Here is a 25556-nt window from a genome sequence, read left to right on the forward strand (position 1 = left end):
AGAAGTGAGACATGTCCAGCAGGGCTTGATATGCTATAAGCACACAGATGTTAGATCTCCCTCAGGAAGGTGCTGGGCTCCTGGGTGGGGTCTTCAGTGCCTCTTCCTAGCATTGCCTTAGAGCACATGTCATGTTATCAAGACCCCCTGCCTACTTGACTCTTGTTAAGCTCTGACTGCCTCTGTGAAAGAAGCCATTCTCATTCATCCTGGTGTCCCTCTGATTCCCATGAACAGTGCCTGATGTAGGGAAGACACTCGGTGTGGAGAAATGTCAGTGGGGAGGGTGGATGTCCGTGGTGAGAATGGTGTGGACAGAGCGGAATGGAAGCCATATTTGCATCCTAGTTACTGAGAACATGGGCTCTGGAGCCAGCCTGCCTGACTCTGTTCCCCTCTTTGACCCTTGCCATCTCTGTGACCTTGAGCCAGTTATTAATACTTAGCTGCCTTCCTTAGGCAATCTTAGCAATCTCCTCAGCTGTGAAAATGGGTAAAGTAGTGGAACCTAGTGCATGTGGCTGTTCTGAGGATTAACTGAGATGATACATATAAAGCACATAGCGTGGAGCCTGGCTTGTTGTAAGTTCTCAATAAACGTCAGCTGCCGTTATCACTGCTGTGACAGACATACTGAACTTTAACTCATCTAGTTCTCAAGAGAGCCCTCCCCTGTAGATCTTGCTCCCCCATTTCACAGATGCAGAAACTGAGGAGGAGTGGAGTATGTGCACATCTAGTGTGTGTAGCAGAGCGAAACCCAGTGCCAGACCTGCTGGTTCTGAGACCCAGTTCTCCAGCTGGCCTGAGCTAGGAGGGGCCGTGGGTACAGCTTCTAACATTGGTTTCCCTGTGGGGGTGCAGAGTAGAGCTGGCGGGTGATGCCCCTGAAACCAACTACAAGACCACTCCCGTGCTGGCTCGTCCAGGCTGTCTTTGTTCCAGCTCACTGGTGAGCAGCCAGCATGAGGCAGGACAGAAGCCAATACGAGTGAGGACAAATAGATCTTGGCTTACTTCTTCTCAGTGGCCAGCTCGCTGGCCCTGTCCTGGCCTTGGAGGAGCCTCAGTTGGGTTTCCAGAAGCCTTCACTGAGGAGCATCCTTTTTAATGATTATGTGCTTTGGGGGCATCTGCTGATCATTTGAGTGAAGGCTTTCCCAGGCTTTCCCTAGGTGGATTACATAGACACAGACTCACTTCCCTGCAAGCGGCAGAATTAACAACAGCAGCAAACAAAACCAAAACCAAAACTGAATTCAGGTCCCATGCTGGCTGTTACTCAGCTCTGCCTTCATTACTGCCACTGTCCTGGGTCTTGAGAGTCAGTGGCTCTTTCAGTATTCTAGAAGCTTCTAACATCATAGGATGCAGTTTTAGCAGACACAGCCTCTCTGTCTAGCTTGTACTCCAGTTCACGTTCCCTCCTCCCTGATTCCTGTTAGCTGTTCAGACTTCGAATTTAATGATTTTGGGGCTGAGGATAGTGAGTTTGTGTAAAAACAGTATCACAAGACGTCTCTCTGGGGTTACTAGCTAGTTGCTTTCTCTCAGCAATTGACAAAAGAGCAACAGTTTTCTTTGGCTCCTTTCCTCTCTCTGATATGTTTGGTGGGGGTGTGGTGGAAGTGATGGATTTGGAGTTAGTGAGATTTGGGCTCAAATGCGTCTTCCGTCACTTTTGACTATTGAATCCAGGTTAGAAGCTGCCTGTGTCGTTGTAAGATGGGGGGTGGCAGTGCCATCCTCACGTGGTTTAGTAAAGATCAGAGATGTCCTTGAGACACACTGTGAGTTCCACCGCCTTTAATGTTTTAGCAAGGTGAATTCAGATTTCCTTCTTAGCTCTTCTAAACTTACCAACGTGTCATTATTACTAGTTTTCAGAAACCTTCACTTCTGATGGTTTTCTAATAAATAGAACTTCTGGAGGAGAAGGAAGGGATTTTCATGACAAAGGAAGGCTCTAGGACCTTGTCAGCAGCCCTTACTCAGTCTTCCTGGGTGCTCATTGTACAAGGAGAAGAAATCACTCGTTTATTAATTATTTATTTTTCTAGTGGTTCAGACAGAATAGTAATAAAATACCACCTAGGGCTTATTAGATACTAGAAGCGATCTATTCACTGCTTTGATCCTCATAAGGACTCTGTGAAGAAGGTACTATTATCATCTCCGTTTTGGAGATAGAGAAATTAAGATTTGGAAAAGTTAACAAAATTTCCCAAGGTAACACAGCCCATGAACGGTGAAGCCGAGATCTGAATCCTGGTACATTTACTTCTTTTATTAGGAGTTTTTCCTTTGAGCTTTTCCATTGTTTTATCTCTTCTACTATCAAGCTCTATTTTTACCTGTGGAAAGGAAAGTGTTAATGGTAGAGCACTGGGTACCCACTGATTAGAAAAAATTAAATCCAAGAAACAGAAACTCACCACTTCTTCTGTCCCCTAAGAAAAGCAGTGTAACACGATGTTCATGGAAGGGCTCATGGTTGTGGTGGAAGGGAAAGTGAGAACAAAGTTGGAGGGATCAGAGGCTGTTCTCTGCGGTCACCGTTGAGGTTCATCCTAGGCATTACAAGGAATTAAGGGGCTCTTCTGAGTCTTAGGACTTTGGTTTGTGGTCTCTGCCTTGGGTCACTGGAGATAAATTTGAATTCTCTCTGTCATTCATAATGGGGACCAGCTCACACTTGGTTGAGTTCCTTCAGCTACTGATCCAGAAAAATGGAACCAGAGTTAGCTCTCTGTTCAATGGCTGGATAATAAGCATTCAAAGGGCTCCTTCCCAAGTCATGACGATGGTACCGGGTGATCGTAAATGGGGAATTTGTGCAGGAAGCCTCCATAGAAGCTGTAAATGAATAAACAAGTAAAAAGGCTTATTATTACAAGTGTAGTAGGTGTTAGAGGTTTGAGCATTGGGAATTTTAAAATGAGGGGAAGTGTTTGCATTCTCCATTAAAAAGAAATATTAGGTACTTGGATAGAAATCATTTGTAAGGAAGCAACGTTTAGAGGCATTGCTCCAAATTGTGCACCAGTGAGGCCAACTCTGCACGGGTGTGATGCTTGGGAAAGACATCAAGGCCTGAATTATTGGAGGAATTTACGAAAAGGGAGGGTAAGAAAGCACCTGAACATTGTGCTAAAATAAAAATTCAGTGAGGAAGCATGGGGCCAGATCAAGGAGAAGAGAGTTCTTGGCAGAAATCCCTTCTGTAATTTATCCCAGACCCTTTAATTCCTGACCATGACCCTGGGGAGGAGATTATCACCTTCCCCAGTCAGCACAATTGGCTGGTACTGAGGTTGTTAACTTGAGAAAATCACCAGAGATAGTATTGGGCAACTTCAAAAGTCCACTGTCTTTTTCAATGAGCTTGTCATGAAAGGGCTTACACAGAATACTAATAACAGCTAAAGATCTAACTGCAGGTGGCTGTCTAATTCCAATCAAAATAATTTCCCCCCAGTCTTGGTGGATAAAGGAGGGCAGAATTAAAAAGGGAACCAGGAGTGATTTTTGGCACGGGCACCGAGTCTGTTGTGGAAGAAGACAATTGGTGTTGGCATTGTGCGCTTGGGTTCTTTCTCAGCAACAAATTTCCCTCTCCCCTCCATGGCCTGGAAGGTCCGGACACAAATGCTTGTGTCAGTTGTCCACAGCTGCACACACCATGGGGCGCTTGTTCAGCTCATGGGATGGCAGGGTTAGGGTAGATTGTTGGGTTTTGAAAAATCAGAATTATTAAAAACCAATATGTTGCCTCTTCTAGAAGTTTTCACGTGCTGTGCTCAGTTGCTCAGTCATGTCCGACTCTTTGTGACCCCATGGGCTATAGCCCATTAGGCACCTCTGTCCATGGGGATTCTCCAGGCAAGAATATTGGAGTGGGTTGCCATGCGGTCCTCCAGGGGTTCTTCCCAACCCAGGGATTGAACCCAGGTCTCCCCCATTGCAGGCAGATTTTCTACCATCTGAGCCACCAGGGGAGCCCAAGAATACTGGAGTCGGTAGCCTATCCCTTATCCAGAGGATCTTCCTGACCCAGGAATTGAACCGAGTCTCCTGCACTGCAGGCGGACCCTTTACCAGTTGAACTACCAGGGAAGCCTAGAAGTTTCCATGATGACTTGCAAATATTCCATTTGAGGATTTCAGACTTGATGTCATCAGAGCGTCTTTCTTTGTGGTAGTTTCTGTTTAATCAGTGTTCCATCAGTGTTTCTAAGACCCTGTTTCTTTTCACTTTTTAAAAACCTTTTTAGTTTATATTGGAGTATCCTTGATTAACAGTGTTATGTTAGTTTCACGTGTAAAGCAAAGTGATTCAATTGTATGTTTACCTGTCTCTTTTTGCAAATTCTTTTCCCATTTTAGGTTGTTACATAATACTGAGCAGAGTTCCCTGTGCTGTACAGTAGGTCCTTGTAGGTTATCCATTTTAAATATAGCAGTGTGTACATGTCCATCCCAAACCCCTAACTGTCCCTCCCCCTCTTCGTGCCCCCCCCAATCAACAATAAGTCTGCAACTCTGATTCTGTTTTGTAAGTAAGTTCATTTGTGTTGTTTTTTTAGGTTCCACATGTAAGCAATATCATAGGATATTTCTCTTTCCCTGTAGGACCCTGTTTCTCCATAAGGCATGTACCTTGAATACAATTTATAGTCATCAAATGGGACTGCCCAGTGTTAGGTCAAACAAAACTTAACAAGTATCTTTACTGTGGCACTTTCCAGAGCCTTTAATACGAAAATTTGTTTTGAATGCCATAGAAAGAAATAGATTTTTACTCCCCAAATTATCTGACCCATTTTTGCACAGCTGCAACCTGGGAAATACTGCTTTCTCTAAAATGGCAGGAGTGACCTCCTGAGAAATAGGTTGAGCTGGCATTTCCCTTGTGGTTCACAACCTTCCTGCTAAGATGCCAGGCTGTTCCTGGAGAGGAGGCCTGAGTCAGGAGTCATACGAAGCACACAGCATAGAGTTTTGTGTGTATGGGGGGCGGGCTAGAATGGGAACAGTAAAACAAGGAAGGTGAAGGATTGAGGAGAACCTGCTCTCTTCTTGAGGGAACACCCAGGCATACAGATCTCCTCTAGAACTCTTTCTATCTAGGCCTCAACTGCCTAGATGGAATCCTAGTGCAAATGTTGTAAAAGCTGTTCCCATGTGGCTGGGTATTTATAGCTTGTCATTGACGTAAGCAGATTTCTGTGGCTGAAAACAGTGACATCCAGGTATTTGGGCCAATTTGTGAATTTTCCTCAGGGACATGTGTTCAGGGAAGTAATTTTCTGGCAAGAAGAATGCCTCTGCAAATGGTTGTTTTCCTGAGAAGTTATGCCTTTTTATTTACCCTTAAGAAGGACACAAGGCCTTTCAGGATTGCTCCAGCCCAGGCATCTCAGATACAGTGGGTGAATTCTCTTCCCTGACTTCGTGGGTTTCCAGGGGGTTGGTCATATTGCCAGGCGCCTGACATTGCTGACTGAAAGGGTCTGAACCCTGGAGGTTTGGGGGGTCTATGAAGGCTTCCACATTCTCCACCAAAATCAGTTTTTTCTCCCTGGACTGGGGGAAGAAACCACACCAAAAGACCCCTGTATTCCTCTCAGACTGCCTGGGCAAACCTCAAGAACAGTGGGAATGTTGGAGCCAGAAAAGTCATACAACATACCCGTTGTGAAAAACAACTGGAAACAGAGCTTAATGAGTTTTTTCCTAAGGATGGCCCTCACCAAATAGATTCTCTTTTAGTGATTTAGTAATTAAAGAAGCAAAACCTCCCAGCCTCCAAGAGCTGAAGCCAGCAGCTATATCAGGTCAAAGGACCTTGGGAAGAGAACAGGCTTGTTTATTAATCTTACAGTATCTCTTTCCTAATAAAACCCCAACAGTTGGCCTTGTGCATGTTACCATTACATTCAAACCAGGTCTGTTGGTTAGTTATTTATTTAAGATGTTTGGCCTGTTTGGAAATTAAACACTTTCTTGGATTTCATCTCCTTGGGCCAATGGCAGACCTGCTGGGGGTGATCCTAAGAGGATACATTGATAAAAGCCTTAATAGGGCAGCACAACGGGGGAAAAAGCCAAAATGAATTAGCTTGCTGTGACATGGCTAACATCATTGCATTTATATATGTTTCATTAAGTGGGGGCTTGACAGCTTTATGAGGAAGCAGTGGGGTTTGCAATGGAGGAAGGCCCTGTACCCCTGCCAAAGCTGATCTCGGCCTGTGCCATGCTTGCTCTTTAATAGAATAATATTTGCGCAGTGAAAATGTCATTTTAAATGACTGGTTTGATAATCCTTTAAGCTTTTAAATAATCTGCAAAGTCTGGAAACTCTACCCCAGTGTTTAAAATTGACGGGAACATTAATGAACGCACACGTTAAAGGATGGTCCCCAGCTTTGTTTCCTGAGTCAGACGTTGCTTACTGGGGTGCGCTCCTTTTGTCTGTCTGCCCTTTCTGTAACACAAGTGTGTTTGCTGAGCAGCTGCAGCGGGGCCTTCTCTGCGGGGATGTTTTTGGGAAGTGGGGCGCCGCAGCCTGTGGTGGGATGTGGAGGGACCAGGGTTGCTGCGAGCCTGAAGTCCGTCATGCAGAGTAGAAAAGGCACTCCCTCCAGGAGGGAGTTTGTGGAAAGGGCCCCCTCTGAGCAGAGCAATTAGCAAAAACTCACTTCTCTCCAGCTGGTGGTGCCTCCTAAGCCCAGGGTCTTAGCTCAGTGATCAGAGAAGAGGAGGGATTTCGGGCCCCCTGCAACTCTTGCAGGGTGCATCCTACATAGCCCTACCCAGCATCCCTGGTGAGGTCTACCTTGTTTGCTCAACCTTCTTTTGGACCAGGATACAAGCCTCTCCCCAGAGAAGTACCCTGTGATATATGAGATGCTGGGAGGAGCTTTCCTTGGAGGGACAGAGCCCCACTCCTTTCTCCCTTGAGTGACTCTGGAATAGGATAGGAAGGCTGACATAGAGAGGACCTTCTCATGAGTTGAGCAGTATTATGTAAGCCATATCTAACTACAGCTCTACAGGGCCCAATTGGGCCCACTCCCTGTGTTTTAAAAATAAAGTTTTATTAGAACACAGTCATGTCCATTCATTTCTTGTCTATGATGGCTTTCCTGCTACAATGGCAGAGGTGAATAGTCATGATGGAGACTGTATGGTTCACAAGGCTTAAAAACATTTGCTATCTGACCTTTTTATGGAACCCTCCCTCAGAATACTCAGCAAAATGAAGTGAAATTCCTGGCTTAAATCCTGGTTCTGTCAATTCCTGTGTGTCCTTGAATAAGTTACTTAATATCTCTGTTCCTCAGTTTCCTCATCAGTATTAATAAAATGGGGATAATATTTCTGCCCTGCCCACTTCATGCAGCTATTTTGGACACAAGGGAGAGTGCAGTGCGTATGTGAATTATTATCCATCTGAGATATGCCATGGGTTAGCCATGGGATATTGGGGAAAGCCCCTTGGCCTCTTTCAAACTGTTTCCTCGTCTGTCAAGCAAGAGTGGTGCTCTAGATCAGCCATCCTCAAAGTTTAATGTGCATAGGTCACCTGGGGAGTTCGGTAGAATGCAGATTCTGATTCAGTAGGTCTGGGGAGGGGGCTGAGATTTTATATTTCTAAGGAGCTCTCAGGTGAAGTTGCTGCACTGGGGCCCACACAGTATCAGGGGGCCGGGTGATTTTGCTGACACTCCTTGGTGGCATGAACAGTGAGCTGTTCTGCAAACACCATTGTAAGCGTATCAGTGACAGTCCCTTTTCTGGGCACCCCTCTCCAGTGTATGTCTTGGCAGGAGGGTCCTATACTTGTTTCTGTTTGTAGCCTAGCCCTGCATCTGATATAGGGCACCGGTGAGATAAGATGGGTTTTTCCCTTTTCCTGAGTGCATGCATGTGAGCGTGTGTGCTCAGTTGCTCGGATGTGTCTGACTCTTTGTGACCCCATGAACTGTAGCCTGCCAGGCTCCTCTGTCTGTGGGATTTTCCAGGCAAGAGTACTGGAGTGGGTTAGACTTCTGGCCAAAACCTTCTTCTGGCAGCCAGGTGGTTTGACAGAGCAGCTGGTGGCAGGCCAGATATCCATCAGTTCAGTTCTCAGTTCAGTCACTATGTCATGTTCGACTCTTTGCAACCCAATGGACTGCAGCACGCCAGGCTTCCCTGTCCATCATCAACTCCCGGAGCTTGCTCAAACTCATATCCATCGAGTCAGTGATGCCATCCAACCATCTCATCCTCTGTTGTCCCCTTCTCCTCCTGCCCTCAATCTTTCCCAACATCAGAGTCTTTTCCAATGAGTCAGTTCTTTGCACCAGGTAGTTCCTTTTCGGATATCCCTGGCTGGCCTCAAGTTGGCCTGAGTGCAGCTGAACCTGGGAATGATAGGGCAGCAGGAGGGTACCCGACCTCCCTGCGTTCTGCCCCAGACAGCAAACTAGTCAGTTACACCTTGGTGTGTGGATATTGCAGAAGTCTAATCCTTTTGCACCAAAGTGAAATGCCTTCTGGGCTCCAACTGTCTGCCAGTGCTGTTAAGGAATTCTCTTGGGTTTCTGTTTTCAATCACATTTTCCACCAGCCTGGGGAAACTGTTGGTCCCAATTGCCATCTGAAGCCACTTACTGCAGCTGGAGCCAGAGCCAGGGTTCCCCCATAGAGTGGGGCAGGTGGGTGAGGACAGAGCTGGGAGTACGCAGCTGGAGGGGGAGCGGGGAGAGAGACACACCAGGGGGATTGTTCATCAACAGTTGCCCACAGGTCAGGGTCCTAGGTTAGTCCTGGATACACTGAGGCCGGTACAGTATTACGACGTAAAACATATTTTTTAGATTCAGGTAAACCTGGGTTCAAATTCCACCTTCCCCTCTTTTTTCTAGGAGTGCTTGGGCCGGATTCTTAACTTCTCTGAACTTCAGACTGGAGAAGAGGAAATGAAATGATGCAAGTTTTCCTGTTCTGAATCCTCTGGGGCTCTCTGCATCTCGTCAGCTCTGAACATTTTCTGGACCTTGCTTCCTACTTAGCTCAGACTCTGGTGATAACAGAAAGTCAGAAATCCAGTCGACAAAAATTGGGCCGTGAAGACTGTACACGTACGTTTTTACAAAAGGATATAAGGAGACTTAAAACTTTCATTCGGTCAGTTCACAACATTTTGGTCCTTCTACTCAGAAGATGTGGGAATGCCGCTGATTCCTTAACTTCCTGTGTCTCAATTTATTCATCAGTGAAAGGAGGGTAACCACTGGACTTGTTTGATGGGATTGTTGGGAGGATTGAAAAATATAGGTGAAGTGTTCATGCAGACTTGGCACACAGTAAACACTGTCATCTCTTAACTCTTCATGTGATTATTATTTCAGGGTCCCCACGCATGCTGGAATGTATACAGAAGTAGTGTGTACAAAAGTTGAATTATAATATTCTACACATGAAACGTATATAATGTCAGAAACCAATGTTACCTTAATTGAAAAAAAGAAAATTCTGCAGAGCAGTAGTTGTGTAGTCCCTACACAGTTATAGCCTGTAAGTTGCTTAACAGATGAGCTGGGGGATCAGCATGAATCCTCTGGAGAGAGCTGCTCCCTAAAACGCTGGGAGAAAAAGTCTGAATGCAGACCTGACCCACGCTGTTCAACTCTTCTTTTGAGCCCTTAGCTTTTTGCTTGGCACACTCTCCACAATGGCAGTTCTAGGCTTTATTACTTGTATCTTGAAGTCATTTTTGAGGCCGTCTTCTTTGAGTACACAGAGTCTTATCAGCACCCCGATTCTTCCTCTGCTATAGTTCTCAGGCCCAGCTCTCCCTCCCTGTTTCTACTGACTCCAGCTTGCCTTCCTCTCCCCCACCCCCTGGTCTGCTGCAAAGCTGGAGGCCAGCAGCTTTCAACCCTGACCACACCAAAGGCACCTGGAGCAACTCGACAAAGAAAATACCACCCTAATGCCCTAAGCCTCAAGATTCTGATTCCTGTTAGTCAGGGATGGAACCTCAGACATCTGTGTTTTAAAATCTCCCCAGGTGATTCCAATTTGCAGTCTGGGTTAAGAACCTGTGTTAGAGGCTTTCCTGCATTCACCTGCAAACTCAGGAGCCCAACAGCTTTTATAACTTCACCTTTCTCACCTGCAGAGAGGAGCCAGTGGGCTTAGTTCAGATGCTTTAACTCCAGCCCAAATGGCTCTCCCTCTACAAACAAACAAAATTTCCTTCTTTGATCATCTGTTGCCTTTCATTGTATTTATTCCGGCAATATCTTATATCTTTCATTACATAATAAACTTCTGAGGAAAGGATCAACAGCTTGTTTAACTTTGTACCTCCCATAATATTTAGTACAGGGCTTCTCACATAGTAAATATTCAATATATAATCACTCGATTGATTTATAGCTGCTTTGCGTGCCCCCACAGGGTCTAGAACAGTTCTGAGAGCACAGTAAACACTTAATAAACATTTTGGTGATGGATTGATTAACGTATCTATTCAAAACTTACTGAGAGAAGGAAAGACACAGAAACATTTCCCAGCCCTATATTGGCTAAATGATCATAGGTAAGTGACTTAACTCTGTGTACCTTTGCCTCTGGTGGGGATGCATGCAAGAGCCTGTGGACAGACGGACAAACAGACAGACACACACACCCACCAGTTCTTGGAAATGTGGAAGCTGATTATCTACTTCCATGAAACCTGAAATGTTAAATGAGAACAACGTTAAGCTCAGTTTCATCATGCTCAGCATAATAAGATAATTTCATATAAAATTACTTTGGGAACTACCACCCACATGCAAGTTAGTACAACGAGTAGTAAGTGGAGATGCCTGGGTCCTTGTCTTGGAGCTGCCACTCACCTGTTAGACAACATTGGTGACATCTCTGAACTCCCCTGAACTTTGTGTTTCTTCTTCTGGAAAATCAAGGGTTGGATTAAATCAGCCATTCCCATTTCCTGAAGTGCATTCTGAAAAAACTTTTGGTTTCTTGAAAAATGTTAACGGGCATTCAAAGCCAAGCCATCAACAAAAAATCTGAGGAACCAATGAATGTTGTCTGGGAAATTCTGGTCAAACCCAATGAGAGAACTCAGGACTTTTTAAGAACCTTTTATCTTTTTTGTCTCTTGTGACTTACCAAGAGCACAGATACAGATTTTCCCCAAACCTTTTGTCTCTGAGAGCTGTTTTCCCCACAGGATACTTAACGATGATCTGAGGAGTTTGCAAACTGAGCCTCAATAGCAGTGGCTGGGCATATCCTGTTATTGGACCAGGATAACTGCTTTTGAGGTTGCCTTCAGATGCTGACTCACATGAAGAAAGTCTCCTTGCCTCTGATGTTTTTACTTTGGTTTCCCTGGCATCCAATGATACTCTTTCCTATGTTCATTAACTCACCTCTTCCAGGAAGTCTTCTCATCTTGCTGCTTCCTGTGGTGATATCCCTTGGCTTTGCATCTAGTAAGACAATTTTGCTGTCAGATAGGAGGGTTTGGATCCTAGCTCGATCAGTTGTGTGGGTACTTGGACAGGTGACTTAGCTTCTCTGAGTCTCATTGTATTTATCTAAGAAATGTGGATAATACTCTTGGACATCGTGATTTGTCCTGAGTAGCATCCATTTGTACTTCTAGTAAAACATTAAATGAAATTTCCCTCAGGAGTTCATGCCAGCCACACTCTCAACCCAAGGGTAGGTAAGTGTCCAGACCCAAGGTGATTAATCCATCATATTCTCCTGACCACCACAATAAGCATGTTGGCCAATCAGGATCAATGGGTCACAAGTATAACTTTGTTGGTATTTCTGGAAAAGAGGCTTTGCTCCTTTCCACTGGGTTTGAAGCACAGTGAAGATAAGGCCTGAATATCTTACAACTCTCTTACAGATGTGAAAGGAGAACCTTTCTGAGAGCATAGAATTAGTGGATGGAATTTCAACAGCCATTTTGGGCCATTAGGTGATCTTTGGAAGGAAAACTATAGAAGATGTCCAGTTCTTGCCACCATGGATTACCATTTCAGATCTGGACTATTTATTATCTTTTAGGAAGTGAGACTAAGAAGGCAATGGCACCCCACTCCAGTACTCTTGCCTGGAAAATCCCATGAATGGAGGAGTCTGGAAGGCTGCAGTCTATGGGGTCGCTGAGGGTCAGACATGACTGAGCGACTTCACTTTCACTTTTCACTTTTATGCATTGTAGAAGGAAATGGCAACCCACTTCAGTGTTCTTGCCTGGAGAATCCCAGGGATGGGGCATCCTGGTGGGCTGCCATCTATGGGGTCTCAGAGAGTCAGACACGACTGAAGTGACTCAGCAGCAGCAGGAAGTGAGAAAAAAAATTTGTATTATATTTAACCACTGCTTGTTGTTGCTATTCACTACTGAAATTAATCCCAACATATACTTTGAATCAGAGTCAGATTTTTCTGTATTCTTCATCTGTGCATTAGTTTTTTAAACAGAATACTGTCTGACATATTCTCTCATCTCCATAGTATTTGTATTATGGACCACATACTAACTCACACTGTCAGGAAACCCTCTAGGAGGCAATGTGCTCCATTTTCCTAACTAGATCTTGAAGGCTCCGCAGCACCTGACTCAGGACTATTATGCACATTGGAACACTCAATAAATGCTTATTGATTAATTAGGACTCCCCAGGCCCTGCTAGGCAGGCAGAGATGGATTAAGTTGTTTAATAAAGTCTGTCCTAATGCACCAGAATCCTCTGGCAGGCTTTTCCTTTAAAGGGAGGAAAGAAGGAGAAAGCAGATTTTACAGCTGGTTGAAATACACTGGAAGAAGCTGTCAGGGGAAATAGTCGTGAGATGAAACTGACAGAGTGATGGCCAGTTATGTCTGCTTTAATCTGGAGGGGGCTTTGGTGATGAAGTGAGTATGTGAATCTCAATAATGAAAAGTTAATGTCATTAGTATTTGTGGCCATTGTTACTTCACTTTTGTCCTACGGTGAGTTTTTATTTTGTGATCCTTCTTTGGAACTGTAATAGGATGGAAATATTCTTGCTCGCTGTTATTTTTGAGAACTGTAAGTGATTGTTGGCCCTTCTGCCCCTTAAATCCATAGCAACAAAACTATTCCTTCTAATACCTAATTTCAAATCGGTGGCTAGACCTAGAAATCTATCCTTTTAAGCTCCCATGTGGCATGGCAGAGGTTATATCTTCACTCCTGTAATTTTCCTCTGGGGAATGACTAGACCTTCACTAACAAAGTATTGGTTAAATTTCACCCACTGGGGAAAAGAAAACTGACAAAAATGTGTCACACTGCCTGGGTGCTGGGCTGCAGATGGTTTTCTCCCAGTAAGTGGTAAAGATATGAACATGTTGCTTGATCCTCTGCCCTTCCCTGAGTGAAGGGGCAGATAATGTATTTATCTGGATAATTAAGTGAATGTGAAAAACAGAAGCAAAAACAAACAGAAAACATTTTGTCTAGCTCTCTGAAGCTTTTCTTGAGCTAAGATGAAGTAGGAGAGGTGAGAGATGGAATTATGCAGATAATCACCTCAGTTCTCTAGATCACTTTGTTCAGGGGAATGGTCTTAACCCTGGAGGTCCAGTTTTTTTTTGGGGGTTGGCTGTTTTCATGCTATCATCAGAATAAGCCTGCAAAATTGCCTGAGAATATTGCCTGAAAAACCTGCAGCTATCTTCCAAGGAATGCTATGGAGAGACCATTAGATGCACAAGTTCTTGTAAATATATTGTAGGAATACTCTTTAGGGGCTACTGACTGACTTGATACTTCTTAATTTTTGAAAATATCTTTGCATCTGACTCTGCCAGAAGAAATATTCATTTGAAAATATGTTGATTATTAAACAGTCCATTAGATATTTTATCATTGAATTTTTTTCTTTTTTTACCTATTAGCATCAGATGGCATCAGATATAAAGGTTCTACATCAACAGAAGTTTTTGGAAAATTTTACCATTATTTCTATATTGTAACCTTGGGTAAGATGAGGAGCATCTCACAGTTAAACATTAGTTTTCAGACGTTTGGGCTTCCCTGGTGGCTCAGACGATAAAGAATCCACCTGCAATGCAGTAGACCTGGGTTTGATCCCTGGGTTGGGAAGATCCCCTGGAGAAAAGAACGGCTACCCAATCCAGTATTCTTACCTGGAGAATTCCATGGACAGAGGAATCTGACAGGCCTGCAGTCCAAGGGGTCACAAAGAGTCAGACGTGACTGAGCGACTTTCACTTTCAGATGTTTAGCATAGTTTTTTGTCTGCGCTTAATGATGAGAGTCTACCTATGGATAGGGATGTATGTTTGTGTGCACATGTGTGTGTAGAAACAGACAGGATGAGTTCAGGTTTGATGCTTAGAGATCCCTGGGTTCAGCAAACCCTGATGGGTCAGAGAAGTAAAGATTCCTGTCTTCTCTGCCTAGCACATCTGAGGTGTCCTTGGGGCTGACATGCAGAGCTGCTGCCATTGCTGGCTTTCAGGCTCAGGGTCTGCCCAAGGGCCTCCTTCAGTAAGAATTCCTGCCTTGCCCTAGGGTCACCGCATGGCTGAAAGTTAGATTGGCAGTGGGGGTGGAGAAGGAGTTAGCATGGAGGCAGCAACCATGGGTGGACAATGGGGTCTCTTCCAAGGAAGATGTTAGACACCACTGTACTGAATAGAAAAACATGTGTTATATAATGAGCCAAAGATGGCCTCTGGGTATTGGCCCCTAAGTTGTCTATTTCTTTACTGCTCACTGAGACCCATTAGCTAAAAGCCTGCCTTTATCAAACTCAAATTTCTGTTATCCAGTTATTAAAAAAAAAATAGTCCCAACAAGTACATTTTTAGTCACTTAGGGCCTGCCTGTTTTGCATACCTTAAGAAACTTCACATCACATCTGCTGGCCGTTCATGAGCTAGAGACTTGTGATTATAGGACCCCAAGCTGTGAGGGCCCTCTGGAGTTTTCTGACATAGAGACTCTGACATCCTGCTATACCTAGATATCCCTGAGACATATAAGCCTCCTCTCTGGTCCCCTCTCTCCCAAAATTTCCTTACCCCCTCCCCTTCTGAGTAGCAGTCTCCTATGGACGGTCTCATACTGTGAGGGACGTCCCTTCTCATGCAGCCCTGTCCAGGTACCTACCAATGAAGCTTGTGTGTTACGGACTTCCATGGTTATCTTTTTCCTTGATCAACCTTCGTTCCACAAGTCTTCTATAGTATGTTACAGTCAAGGCCCTGCAGCTCTTGGCTGTTGCTCATACTCCGTCTCTGAACTGAAAGGCTGCCCACAGAAAGTATATGTTTGACTGCACTTTTTATTTTTTCACTTCTTCTCTAATTGGAAGAATGCTCAGTTTTCCAAAGTTTGTCCATTCTGAAACATTTGCAAAAATCAATTATCTCACCTTCTAAGAGGCAGCCATTGCCTGGGAATGTTTGTATTGCTTAAGTAGAATGGAAAGTACATTGATGTTTATTCGATTATTGTCCTTCAAACTGAAGTTGTATTCCAGCCTTTCTGTAAGAGCCAACTATTTTTTTTTTTTTTTAATAATGGAAGAGACAAGGGAAGGTGTGGGATTCATGGTGGAGAAAAATGAGAAGTAGAAATAAACTTAGCATCCAATTGTTTTATGTCTTTTGCTAATCTTCTCTCTATAACTAGACTACAAACTTCTTGAGAGCATGAATGAAAATCTAATTCCTTTACCATTTGCATCCAAGTACCATATTGGATCAGTATTTGTTCTCAGTGACTATTGCTGATGAATGAGAAGACAGAGAAGAGAAAGATGATTGGGAGAGAAGAGAAAGATGATTGGGAGAGAAGAGAGAGAAGAAGAAAGAGGTAAGGACTTAGACAGGAAGAAAGAAAACTATAAAAGGAAGCTTAGCTGTGTGGCCTCAGACCAGTCTTTGAACTTCAAATTCCTAAACTGCAGAATGAAAATATGATAGCAGCTATGACTAGAGATGGAAAGTCCTGTAGAAATGGAAGGACTTCTATTGGACCAGAGGTACATTTGTGTATTTTCTCTTCTCTTCTGCCAAAAAAACATGAAGGGAGCCCTCTGGAGAGCAGGTGATATGTGGGTACCTGGAATCACTTAGAAGGTCACAGAGAGTTAGGAGGAAGGCCCTGGGAGCCCACTTTAAGAGATAGAAGAACAGCCCTTTGCTTGGGGAAGATGTTGTCTAGTTAGGTTCTTTGTATTTTGGGGGTTCAGAAGGCCAAGCCTGGACCTCCAATCATGGATCTTAGGGGAGCAAAGGAATGCTGGGACTCTGCTCTCTGGGCTCAAGGTTAGCTTTATGTGGCCATGTTACTGAAGCAAAGCACTGAGAGCTAAACCTTGAATACAAACACAGATGTTCCTTCAGAGGAACGGAGCCCTGAGGAATGGGGTGACACTGCCAGAAAGTGCCGGTCCCTGGTATAGGAGTCGCCATCTTGGAGGAATGCTCTCAGCCAGTTTGGATTATCAAAGGGTGAGAGGAGTTTCAAAAGAGAGACCCTCCCCACCCCCCATTATTAGCCACCCCCACAGCTAATAAGGTATGTGGGGAATTGATTAGAAAAACAACAGAGGACTGCACTTGATATTTGTAGAGCAGTTCGTATTGGTTATATTATGATTAAAACTTGTTGCATGCCTCCCACTGATGATGAACCAAATACGTATTCCAGGGCAAGACAAGAACAACTGTGAAAAAGATTTAGGAGAATGCTAAAGTTATTATTGATTGGAAACATCCCTTGTTCTGAGTTACGTGGCATTGCTGGTTTTTTTTTTTTTTTGCCCTGGCGAAATCATATTACAGACTATCACTTTCATATTGATTTCTACAGCATGTGGGCAAAAACCAGAGGGTTTAAAAAGTCTTTATAGTTGCAAATCAGGGATGGAACTCCATGCAATTGGTTTCAAAAAGTCAGGAAAAAAAATGAGAACTTGAGAACTTCTCACAACTGTTTTAGATTTCGGTGCTTCTAGGATTAATAGTTTACCTTTGGCTGCACATGGGAAGAGCTAGAAGTTTCTGGAAGGTTGTGGGGGACTCTTCCAAGGTAATTATGTCACCTTGGTCTGAACAGGGTGGGGTGGGGGATATATCTAACTTTGGAGACCCTCCTCCTCAGCAGTATTCAATTAGGTAAACCTTTATCCCAGGCACCAACATATATTATATCATTTTCTAAGTCCCTTTTCTTAAAAACAAAACAAAACAAAACAAAAAAACACAAAAACCTCTTCTAATCTTGGTATGAAAAACCTGGACAACCTATTTTTCAAATTTTTTTTTTAAACAAAGTCTCCCCCCACCTTTCTTCAATCAGAAAATTGAAAAAAGTGGTGAAACGTAGAAGGAATAAAATAAGTTTTCTGTAATTCTACCATTCTGAGACAATCAAGCTACATGTTGGCATACATACATACATATATATATATATATGCAGGTATAACATATATATTTATTAAATTGTTTACATAATTGAGATCATATGGGACTGAACATATGAATACTTTTTTTGCTTTTTGGTTTAATATTTGACATAAGCAGTTACCCATATGACCAAAAGCTCTGTATAAGCATTTAAAATAAGTGAACAATATTTTCTTTCGAATGCACCATGGTTTAGTTATCCAGTCTCCCATTCTGAAGCATTTCAGTTGTTACCATCCTCTTTGTTATTATAAATAGTACTGAATTCAGCATCTCTGTGCATGATTCTTTTTTCCTGTTTTTAGACTGGATGGCTTGACTGATAGGAATATTTTTCAAGCTGTTCATTTGCGTTGCCAAAACACTTTTGAAAAAGATTATACCACTTACGATCCACCCAGCAGTGAGTTTCCTTTTCACTCTACCTCATCAGCACTGGGTAATCCTATTTTTAAGAAAATGGCTAATTTTAGAGCTAAAAGAGCTGCAGCTTATTACTTGAATCGTTGCCTATTTTTCCTTGTCGGCTTGCTATCCTATTTTTGCTTGTGACTCTTCCGTGCACTTTACCCATTTATTTGTTGTTTTATTCACCAATACGCTGCATACACACACATATAAAATTTGTAATTTTTGCATGGTATTTAGTGTAAATGTTTTTGTCCTATTTATTTTTAAATTCATGAATTATAAATCTATTGATTGTTTCTTTTTATTTTTTCATTCCTTGTAGACAGGTAGAGATTAGATACTGTTCAACTATATATTCTTATGGTTTTGTTTTAATCATTTAACTTCTTATATTTAACTTTTTAATTTATCTAAATTTACTTTGTAATATTTCTGAAATAGTGTTTTTAAATGAACTTTCTCCCCTACGTGGAGAGATTTTCACAGCTTTATTGACTGAATGGATCTTCATTTCTCTACTAATTTGTGATGACTCTTTTATTAGGTACTTAAAATTTACATACAAGGCTAAGTATGTGTGCTGTTTCATTAAACTATTTTAAAACACAGTAGGGCTAGTATCCTGTCATTACTTTGGTTTTTAAAAAATGTTCTTGATTATTCTCAGATGTTCATCCTCAGAGATGAACTTTAGAATTATTTTGCCAAGGTTAAAAAAAAAATCTTTTTGGAATTTGATATTATTGTGGAAATAGAAAGACCAAACAAATGAGAACAAATAGAGGCTATTTATTCAGAGTTTTGTATAGCATGGGAATCAGCTATCATCACTTGCAGTTTGGCAGACACTCAAAGGCAGGGAGAGGAGTATGAAAACTTTATAGTGGAAAAAGAGAAAGATTTCAGGTTGCCCTGCTTGGAAGCTGTTGGCATGGGGAAGGAGAAGGTGGGTGAAGAGAGTCATCCTGTGTCAGGGCGCATATCTGGCTTTCTCTGATTGGTCCTAAGTTGTAAGTGGGGACGGCAATTAGGGAAGCTGTTAGTTATCATAATCAAGTCTGGGCCATTTTGGGCTGATTGTTACAGAAATTTTTAGCTTCTTGGATTGTTACTGAATAATAGTCTGGTTTCCTACAAGTCTGACTTGTAGTAAGCTGGCTTCCTGGGCTGTTTTTGTAGATAGGAGTAGGTTTCCTTAGCAGGTAGATTGTGAGTCAGAGCTCTGTTTTTGCACAGACTCTGACCATTGTCTGTTTGTATGTTCAGTCTCTCATTATATGAAAACTATAAATTAACTCAAGAATTGGTAGCTTAATACTTATTCAGTATTCTCACCCAAGAAATACCTCAAGTCTTTCATAGATTCAAGAGAATTTTGAATTTACTTCTTATGGGTCACTCATCTTGCTTTTAAGAGTCATTTATAATTTTTGTGGCTTTTGTGCATGGTCTATTTCCTTATTCTGTATTTTAAATTACTGATAAATTGTACAAAGTAAAGCTAATTACTTATTAAAATATTTTGTCTGATATTTCAGATAATTTGCCAAAATGTTAGATATTCTAGGTAACACTATGTTTCTCCTCCCTTTAAAAATGCTAATACTTCTATTCATATTTTATTGCATCATGGAATTTCTACACAATGTTAATTAAAGTGGTGATGGTGGAAATTCTTATTTTGGCCTCAATTTTAAATAAGGATGGTTTTCAGAACTGTTTCACTGTTTTGTATTTTGATGGTGAATGTTTAAGGATATGCTTCATTACATTCAGGATAAAGGAAACTCTCAATAAAATATCCTTTTATTTTTAGTTTAAAATACTTGTTTGGATTTAATGATAAATTTTATTGAAGGTCTTTTCTGATAACTTCATATGTTTGAAAACTTCCACATTGAAATGAGCTGTTATGTTACTAGATTCTTTTCTTTCTCTAGATTTTTAATACTCATTTTATGAAACTAAAACGACTTTGGAAAATTATTTTAATGTTTGGTAGTACCTTAGAATTGTTAACATCTGTATATAAGGGCTATTGCCTATTGGGCTGACCATCCTCAGATCTATTAATTGGTGAGGACTCCTAAGTCTCAGTATGTGTGTGTGGTTATACTCATGCTATGATTTATTAAATAAATATGTAAGAATATTAAATATGAAATATTTATATGAATAAATATGAAATAATATAGAGTAACATCAGCAAAGGGGAATGTGTACTGGGTGGAGTCCTGGGAAAAGCAGGCACACACTTTCAAGAGTCATCTCCCAGTGGAGTCAGGTGGCCTGTACTCAATTCCTCTAGCAACAAGTGTCACAACACATGTGAAATGTTGTCCAGCAGGGAAGCTTATTAGATTCAGTGTCCAAGGTTTTCGTCAGAGGCTGATCACAAAGGCAGCCTCTGCTTGGCACATGCCAAAATTCCAGACTGTCAGAGAGAAAGTTTGTGTTCTGCATAAAACACACTATTTGTATAAATAGTTTAGGCACTGTAACCCACTCTTATCAATCAGGGGGATGGGAACCTCCAGAATTCCAGGTTCCCGGATGCCAGGCAAGGATCAGTCTTGTAAGCAGACTGTTGTGTTAATGTTTCTCTGCACACCTAATATTTGAGCGAATATGTGTGTCTGTGTGTGTACTGTTTCATCATGCACAGAGTCATAGAGTTTGGTATCACAGTTAAGATAACTAAATTGGGCAATTCCTTTTTTTCATATAATAGAATGGCTTATATGGGCTGCGATTTTCTACTCTTTGAAGGTTTATAAGAGCTTGCCTATAAAATTACACATATCCAGAATTTTTATGGAGGATATTTAAAAATTAATTTACTTCTTCTTGAGTCAATTTGTTATACCTCACCCATTCTTGCCCCAGCCAGAGTTGTCCATTTCATTGAGATTTGCTAACCTATTTACATACCTGGTGAATTTTTCACTTGTAATTTTAAAATCTTTTCTGTATCTATGCCTCTATCATCTTTCATTACTAAATGTATTTATTTTTGATTTTACTTTCTATTTTATTGATTAGCTTATCCAGAGATTTGTCTGTTTTATTAAATTTTCAAAGAACCAGTTCTTGGTATCATCTATCAATTTTGCATTTCTATTTTTAAATTTATTTATGTATTTATTTATCTTGATTGTCTCCTTCCCTTGCTTGAGTTATGTTTTGTCATTTTCCCCTTTAGTTTGAGTTGAAAAACTTTATATTTTCTTACTTTCTTTTAAAATAGTACCAGGTAGAGAGAATCTTGGAGCTCTTCAGGGACATTGGGGCTCCCAGAACAAATTTGTTTCTCACAGTACCGTGAAACGTGCATTTTCTTGACTGTCTCAGCAGAGATTTTTCTCTTAAGAAGCAGTGCTGCTCTGAAGACTCCTGGAGATCCTGACAACATTTTCCATCAACTGGATCAACCAAGAAGCATTGCTACCTCAAGGAAGTAAGGCATCAGAAACAAGGCCATTTACAGGAGGAGGAGCTAAGATGGCGGAGGAGTAGGACGGGGAGAACACTTTCTCCCCCACAAATTCATCAAAAGAACATTTAAACGTCGAGTAAATCCCACAAAACAACTTCTGAATGCCGGCAGAGGACATCAGGCACCCAGAAAAGCAACCCAAGTCTTCGAAAGAAGAGAGAAGGAATACAGCTCCACCCACCAGAACACCGACACAAGCTTCCCTAACCAAGAAACCTTGACAAGCCACCTGTACAAACCCACACAAAGCGAGAAAACGCCACAATAAAGAGAACTCCACAAACTTCCAGAATACAGAAAGGACACCCCAAACTCAGCAATTTAAATAAGATGAAGAGACAGAGGAATACCCAGCAGATAAAGGAACATGATAAATGCCCACCAAACCAAACAAAAGAGGAAGAGATAGGGAATCTACCTGATAAAGAATTCCAAATAATGATAGTGAAATTGATCCAAAATCTTCAAATCAAAATGGAATCACAGATAAATAGCCTGGAGACAAAGATTGAGAAGATGCAAGAAAGGTTTAACAAGGACTTAGAAGAAATAAAAGAGAGTCAATATATAATGAATAATGCAATAAATGAAATTAAAAACACTCTGGAGGCAACAAATAGTAGAATAACAGAGGCAGAAGATAGGATTAGTGAATTAGAAGATAGAATGGTAGAAATAAATGAATCAGAGAGGATAAAAGAAAAACAAATTAAAAGAAATGAGGACAATCTCAGAGACCTCCAGGACAATATTAAACACTACAACATTCGAATCATAGGGGTCCCAGAAGAAGAAGACAAAAAGAAAGACCATGAGAAAATACCTGAAGAGATAATAGTTGAAAACTTTCCTAAAATGGGGAAGGAAATAATCACCCAAGTCCAAGAAACCCAGAGAGTCCCAAACAGGATAAACCCAAGGCAAAACACCCCAAGACACATATTAATCAAATTAACAAAGATCAAACACAAAGAACAAATATTAAAAGCAGCAAGGGAAAAACAACAAATAACACACAAGGGAATTCCCATAAGGATAACAGCTGATCCTTCAATAGAAACTCTTTAAGCCAGGAGGGAATGTCAAGACATACTTAAAGTGATGAAAGAAAATAACCTACAGCCCAGATTACTGTACCCAGCAAGGATCTCATTCAAGTATGAAGGAGAAATCAAAATCTTTTCAGACAGGCAAAAGCTGAGAGAATTCAGCACCACCAAACCAGCTCTCCAACAAATACTAAAGGATATTCTCTAGACAGGAAACACAAAAATGGTGTATAAAATCGAACCCAAAACAATAAAGTAAATGGCAACGGGATCATACTTATCAGTAATTACCTTAAACGTAAATGGGTTGAATGCCCCAACCAAAAGACAAAGACTGGCTGAATGGATACAAAAACAAGACCCCTACATATGTTGTCTACAAGAGACCCACCTCAAAACAGGGGACACATACAGACTGAAAGTGAAGAGCTGGAAAAAGATTTTCCATGGAAATAGCGACCAAAAGAAAGCAGGAGTAGCAATACTTATATCAGATAAAATAGACTTTAAAACAAAGGCTGTGAAAAGAGACAAAGATGGTCACTACATAATGATCAAAGGATCAATCCAAGAAGAAGATATAACAATTATAAATATATATGCACCCAACACGGGAGCGCCGCAATATGTAAGACAATGCTAACAAGTATGAAAGGGGAAATTAACAATAACACAATAATAGTGGGAGACTTTAATACCCCACTCACACCTATGGATAGATCAACTAAACAGAAAATTAACAAGGAAACACAAACTTTAAACGATACAATAGACCAGTTAGACCTAATTGATATCTATAGGACACTTCATCCCAAAACAATGAATTTCACCTTTTTCTCAAGCGCACATGGAACCTTCTCCAGGATAGATCACATCCTCGGCCATAAATTTAGCCTTGGTAAATTCAAAAAAATAGAAATCATTCCAAGCATCTTTTCTGACCACAATGCAGTAAGATTAGATCTCAATTACAGGAGAAAAACTATTAAAACTTCCAACATATGGAGGCTGAACAACACGCTGCTGAATAACCAACAAATCACAGAAGAAATCAAAAAAGAAATCAAAATTTGCATAGAAACTAATGAAAATGAAAACACAACAACTCAAAACCTGTGGGACACTTTAAAAGCAGTCCTAAGGGGAAAGTTCATAGCAATACAGGCATACCTCAAGAAACAAGAAAAAAGTCAAATAAATAACCTAACCCTACACTTAAAGCAACTAGAAAAGGAAGAAATGAAGAACCCCAGGGTTAGTAGAAGGAAAGAAATCTTAAAAATTAGGGCAGAAATAAATGCAAAAGAAACAAAAGAGACCATGGCAAAAATCAACAAAGCCAAAAGCTGGTTCTTTGAAAGGATAAATAAAATTGACAAACCATTAGCCAGACTCATCAAGAAACAAAGGGAGAAAAATCAAATCAATAAAATTAGAAATGAAAATGGAGAGATCACAACAGACAACACAGAAATACAAAGGATCATAAGAGTCTACTATCAACAATTATATGCCAATAAAATGGACAACGTGGAAGAAATGGACAAATTCTTAGAAAAGTACAACTTTCCAAAACTCGACCAGGAAGAAATAGAAAATCTTAACAGACCCATCACAAGCACGGAAATTGAAACTGTAATCAAAAATCTTCCAGCAAACAAAAGCCCAGGTCCAGACGGCTTCACAGCTGAATTCTACCAAAAATTTAGAGAAGAGCTAACACCTATCCTGCTCAAACTCTTCCAGAAAATTGCAGAGGAAGGTAAACTTCCAAACTCATTCTATGAGGCCACCATCACCCTAATACCAAAACCTGACAAAGATGCCACAAAAAAAGAAAACTACAGGCCAATATCACTGATGAACATAGATGCAAAAATCCTGAACAAAATTCTAGCAATCAGAATCCAACAACACATTAAAAAGATCATAGACCATGACCAAGTGGGCTTTATCCCAGGGATGCAAGGATTCTTCAATATCCGCAAATCAATCAATGTAATACACCACATTAACAAATTGAAAAATAAAAACCATATGATTATCTCAATAGATGCAGAGAAAGCCTTTGACAAAATTCAACATCCATTTATGATAAAAACTCTCCAGAAAGCAGGAATAGAAGGAACATACCTCAACATAATAAAAGCTATATATGACAAACCCACAGCAAACATTATCCTCAATGGTGAAAAATTGAAAGCATTTCCTCTAAAGTCAGGAACAAGACAAGGGTGCCCACTTTCACCATTACTATTCAACATAGTTTTGGAAGTTTTGGCCACAGCAATCAGAGCAGAAAAAGAAATAAAAGGAATCCAAATTGGAAAAGAAGAAGTAAAACTCTCACTATTTGCAGTTGACATGATCCTCTACATAGAAAACCCTAAAGACTCCACCAGAAAATTACTAGAACTAATCAATGATTATAGTAAAGTTGCAGGATATAAAATCAACACACAAAAATCCCTTGCATTCCTATACACTAATAATGAGAAAACAGAAAGAGAAATTAAGGAAACAATTCCATTCACCATTGCAACGGAAAGAATAAAATACTTAGGAATATATCTACCTAAAGAAACTAAAGACCTATATATAGAAAACTATAAAACACTGGTGAAAGAAATCAAAGAGGACACTAATAGATGGAGAAATATACCATGTTCATGGATTGGAAGAATCAATATAGTGAAAATGAGTATACTACCCAAAGCAATTTATAGATTCAATGCAATCCCTATCAAGCTACCAACGGTATGCTTCACAGAGCTAGAACAAATAATTTCACAATTTGTATGGAAATACAAAAAACCTCGAATAGCCAAAGCTATCTTGAGAAAGAAGAATGGAACTGGAGGAATCAACCTACCTGACTTCAGGCTCTATTACAAAGCCACAGTTATCAAGACAGTATGGTACTGGCACAAAGACAGAAATATTGATCAGTGGAACAAAATGGAAAGCCCAGAGATAAATCCATGCACATATGGACACCTTATCTTTGACAAAGGAGGCAAGAATATACAATGGATTAAAGACAATCTCTTTAACAAGTGGTGCTGGGAAAACTGGTCAACCACTTGTAAAAGAATGA

The sequence above is a fragment of the Bos indicus genome, chromosome 2, assembly GCF_029378745.1.
Source record: "Bos indicus isolate NIAB-ARS_2022 breed Sahiwal x Tharparkar chromosome 2, NIAB-ARS_B.indTharparkar_mat_pri_1.0, whole genome shotgun sequence".
Classification (NCBI taxonomy): domain Eukaryota; kingdom Metazoa; phylum Chordata; class Mammalia; order Artiodactyla; family Bovidae; genus Bos; species Bos indicus.